General features: G+C 32.0%; 1 long non-coding RNA gene across 1 annotated transcript; it reads left to right on the forward strand.

Moving 5' to 3' along the window:
* Positions 1–1447: 1447 nt before the first annotated feature.
* LOC107915792 (uncharacterized) lies at positions 1448–4249 on the forward strand. Its single transcript, XR_001689279.1, has 5 exons — positions 1448–1490; positions 1558–1665; positions 2283–2349; positions 3745–3798; positions 3914–4249. It is a non-coding gene; the product is annotated as an uncharacterized lncRNA (long non-coding RNA).
* The last annotated feature ends 1109 nt before the right edge of the window (positions 4250–5358 follow it).

Here is a 5358-nt window from a genome sequence, read left to right on the forward strand (position 1 = left end):
AATAATAAATTTAATATATAGAAATTATGAGTATAGTTTATATTATTTAAGAGATATATAATAGATAGACTTTATATATATTGAATGGTTAATTTAGGGTTTAAGGTTTATTTGAGATTTGTTAAATGATACAATTTTATACAATTAATTAATGTTTTTATATTTAAAAATATTTAATTTAAACCATTTGATATATTTGATATGGATATATAGGTAATTATTTAATTTGGATAGGACCAAATTATAAGAAAAAAATACAAAAATAAAAATGAAATAAAAAACTAAAATTTATAATATTATCTAATTATTGTAAATATTACTTAAAATTTTAATAATTCTTTATGTAAAATTTATATAAAAGATACAATAATTGAATATAAAAATATGTGAGCTTTAGCGGTGTTTTCAACAAAAAATGCCATTACTATGTATTAAAATTTCCCAACTTTTCAATAGAAGAATTTAAATTTTTTAGTGGCGTTTTCAAGAAAAACGCCAGAAAAGGTAGACACCGGCGTTTTGATAAAAAACGCCGCAAACATGTATTGTAATTTTTCAATACAGTGTCGTTTTGATAAATTTCTTAGTGGCGTTTTTTTCTTAAAACGCCGCAAATGTGGAAGGAAATAAAAGGTAAAATCCCGCTCACTCCCAAAAAATGATTTTTGGTTACCCGCTCATTACTCCCTCTTCTTCTCATCTCTGTCGGTCGTCCTAAATCCCCAAATAAGAGTTTGTTTTTCTTAGCTGAAATCCCCCAAATAGAAATCGGACCGAGCAGCTTTGCATCAAGGAAGAAGAAGAGTCGGGAAAGCACAAGCAGTTAAGTTGCCCTCATGGCTTGTGAAGGCGAGTATTTTTGGCATGTAATTCAGCTACAAAATTTTCAGTATTATGGAACCATTTATGTTGGGTTGATTTATTGGGATTAACTCTCGCGCTTCACGGTGGTTGTAGGTAGGCAGGCAGTAAACAGGAAAAATTATTTTCAGTCCCGCGGTTCCCGTCAAAGGTCCTCAAGCTTTAAGCTTTTTTAATCTTTTCCTTCTCTCGCGCAAGAATAAATAAATAAATATATTGCTACAGTATAGTCGTTTTAGATGTTATGTGTAGCAGTGTTCTCTATGTATAGATATTTACATTTTGTGATTCCTAGCAGCTCAAGCTAAAGGATAAAGTGTAGTCCTAAAGCTTCTTGGTGTATCCTTGTGTGTTCCTTATTCAGCTAAAGGCTAAACCCTCTTCTTGATTATTTAAGGAGGATTTCTGCTTCTTCCCTAGTTATGATGACATAAAATTCCCAAACAAACTTGAAGGTGATTTATATATCCTCACTTTTGCAGCATCTACTTCGACTGCATTCCATCCAAAGCATGTCTGAAGAATCTTCTAAGCAACTGAAGAAAAGAGGTCAACCAAACCATTTTCCAACCGGCAACCAAAAGATGAACAAGAGAATCACCGATCAAAAAGCTCGACTGGAAAACAGGGTTAGAGCCTTTTGCTTTCAGGTTTCAGCTTTGAATAAATGTATGACTAAAAAATCTTTACTCTCAGGAAATTGTAGTGAAACTTACAGAAGCAGCCCCAATTGTTAAGCAGCTCTTGGAAGCCTTTAGCAGCATCAATGAAGGCAACTTGCTGCAGACAGTTACATATATACGGGTAAGTCATGATGCCTTATAGGTTTCTATATGTTACTGAATTTGCAGCTTGGTAATATTATTTTTGATGAACCATACAATACAACAACATCAAGTTTCAAGTATTGGATTTAGGAAAGTTATCGTTAATAAATCTGAAATAGCAGCTGATGTAGTTTATACAAATGGAGTTCAATTTAATTTATTGAATCATTGAAATTTGCCTTAATCATTTTACTTAAAATTGAATCATTGAATTTCATTTTTGATCCTATAGTTATCTGGTTGGCCTGCTTGCATTGGCATCCTATATATTTTGAGCTCAATATTCCCACTTTGCAGCACCAGCTAGTCTACTATATATTTGATTATTGACAGTGAATATGATGGGTGGATGGAGATTGATTTTGCCTTATTAGCCTCGACCCTTGCTTCAAGCTCCACTACTGGGGTCTGGCTTCCAAAACTATGATTTCGTCATTCTTGATTCTTGAAGCAATGTTGTTGAAGATTCTTTGCATCCTAAAGACATTTGTTTTAGATTCTTATTTACTGATTCCTTTCTATTTAATGGATGTTTAATTATGTATGCTTGAAAACATATAACTAGTATATCTTTTAACTCTTACCGTGTGTTAGGAAAGAAGATTTGCTGTCTTGGTATCATCACTACTATCTAGCCAAACCAAAGATCATGTTACTCATGGTAACTCCCTAATCTTTTAGTTTAGTTTACAGTTATATATCAATTCAACTAATCATCTTCTTGAAGTATTAGACATTCTAGTAATAATTTGCAATAGTAGGAAATCGGGGCATCTAGTGCTTGTTTTGCTTGGGGGTTGTAAAAAGTTTTGCATCATAAAGTTCTTAAGCATTATACTTTCATGACTATTTATGATGAAAAAGTTTTCTTCAAAGTATATCATGGTTATGCTTACTTTTAATATATATTTTTCATAATCTAAATTCTTATAAAATCTCAGTCAGGGATTTTTAATGTTCTCATTTCCCTTTTTCTACTGGATCTGTAAGAAGTTTTTTTCATGTTTTTATTTTTGGCGAAGAAGTTTATCATGGATGAAACTTGATGTAATGATGAAATAAGTTGTTCATTGTGGTTGCTTGGTTGGTGACTTTCTATCCTAACATCTAGATACTTGAAAATAAGTATATGCTTTTTAATTTAATGCGTGCCTTAAGAGTTTGTGCTTGTAATCTTAACTGCGAAAGGGAATGATATGGAGAAATGTTTAAAAGCTTATATAACTGTAGCTCAACATGAACATGAAAATTCTTAAATAGCTCATAGTTATGGGCAGTGGGCACTCGAAGTAGGACAAGGACATTACCAAATCAAATTAGTTTATGATTTTTTTCCATTACTTTAAACCAGACTTATTTTTCTTAATGTTGTTAAGTGAATTTAAAATCCCCCATATAGTTTGCTTTATGACCCCTCGGTTTTTAAAGTTTCACAATTTACTTCATATTCGTTATTTTAACCCTATTTATAAAGTCTAAAAACTCTATTATATAAATCAGAAAATGCCCCTCCCCAGTACAAAAATAATTAGAATCATGTTAATGAGTTGATATGTAGGGATTTCTTTGACTGGTTAGAGCAATTCTTATGAAATACAAAAATTACAAATGATTCTTTTTAGTAAAAAAAAAAAGGAAGATTAGTTGATGATGACAAGCTAACAATTAGTTTATGATGATAAGATTGATATTGTGAGCTATTAGGAGTGGTTTTATTTTTAGTGATTTGAACTTCATCTAGTGTAGCCAAGCTAACAACTAGTTATCTTTTTTGTGAAAAGAAAATTCTTTGCTCTGTTCTTATTTTATTTAAGATGTTATATGTTAGAAAATATTGACCATTGTAGATGAGCAAAAGAGGCAACGGCTATGGCCAGAGGAAGGCAGAAAATCTTTCTGGTTTTGAATTTGTGAAAAAACTAAAGCATAGTTGACTGCTTACGTGTGTCAGAGGAAATTAGAATCCTAACACAGATATTTTCTGCCTTATGCTGTCTATACGGTACCACATCCCAAAGGCCTTTTATTTGCTAATGCTTGTGGTATTTTCTTTCAGCTATGTTTTTGATGGGCAGCCTCTAGATTTGAAAAAACAAGAGCTTGCTAAGCGGTACTTTATTGCAAATTATTCAAATTGTTTTTTTGATCGTTTCCTTCAATATGACCGGAGCTTGATGAGTAGAATGTTGATTTTTCATAATTTTTATACTAAATTTGTTATGTAGTTACTCAAAGAGGGCAGATGCTACTGAGGATTTGCAAGAAGCCATAGTGGTATTTTTCTTTGGTCAAACATGGAGTGATAAGTAAAGTTTTCTTTTGTTGTTTCACCACTACGGAAATTAAGGTGCTGTTGTTTTTACCATTAGACTGGAAATAAGGAGAGCATTGAAAAATTAAATATGTAGCCAAAATTTTGTCAGCTGTCAGTAGTAGATACTCGTAGAGTTCAATCAATTCAACGCTGCAAGAAAACGGAAGCGTATGTATAATAACCGTATTTGTAGTAGTACTAATTTTTGTTATATAATACTGAAAGGAATATATGTTCTTTTCCCATATAATGAAATTTATTTATTTATTTTTGTTAGGAAATTTAATTGTTTATGTTAATTTATTTATTTATTATAGGTGAATGTTGAAATTTATTACTATAATTTCTTTTACTTTTATTGTTAATGAAAAGTAATACATTCAAAATAAAATTTGACCTTTCCATTTGTTATTACAAAAATTTATTTAATAAAAATGTTTAGCGGAATGGTACTTTTAGCGGCGTTTGCGAAAAAGACGTCGCTAAAAGTCATGATCTATAGCGGCGTTTATAAAAAAGTGTCGCTAAAGGTCTTGATCTATAGCGGCGTTTGTGTAAAAGTGCCGCTAAAGATCCTGATCTATAGCGGCGTTTGTGGGAAAAGTGTCGCTAAAGGTTCTGATCTATAGCGGCGTTTGTGGGAAAAGCGCCGTTAAAGGTCCTGGTCTTTAGCGGCGTTTGTGGGAAAAGCGCCGCTAAAGTTAGCGACACTGTCATTAGCGGCGTTTTTGGCGACGCTTCTCAAAGCGCCGCAAATACTTTCAGCGGCGCTAAAAAGCGCCGCTAAAGGCCTAAAAAAGCGCCGCTAAAAGCCTGTTTTAGTGTAGTGAGGGCATATTTCACGTTAATCGAGAAAGAGAATTATATCCCGTAAGTTAGGACACAATGTCTTGAATTCCCAACACGAGAATACATGCCTAAAAATTTACTTATTTGAAAGATATTCGATTCGATTATTCGAGTTTGGAAAAAGAAATCATGTCCCGTAAGTTAAAACACGATCTTTTGTTAATTCCCGAGATCGTTTAAAAAAAACTTATGTTTGAAAAGATTTGTGTACTTCGATTTATCGAGAAAATTGAAACCCCGTAAGTTAGGGTATGATTTCTCGAAATTACGAGTGTGAAATATCGCTTTATTTTGAAATTATCATTTTTGAGTATTTAGGTAAAAAATAATGCAATATTTAAAATAAATGCATGAACGAAGGGTTAAGTTGATACATGACAACAATATGAAGATACGAATAAACAATTCATAACACGCATGGTGTCAATGATTACACAACACATCATTTTTTTAATACAAATACTTAAAATTGAAGAAAATGAAGCAAAATAATACATAAAACAATTT

This window comes from Gossypium hirsutum, chromosome D10 (genome assembly GCF_007990345.1).
Source record: "Gossypium hirsutum isolate 1008001.06 chromosome D10, Gossypium_hirsutum_v2.1, whole genome shotgun sequence".
Classification (NCBI taxonomy): Eukaryota; Viridiplantae; Streptophyta; class Magnoliopsida; order Malvales; family Malvaceae; genus Gossypium; species Gossypium hirsutum.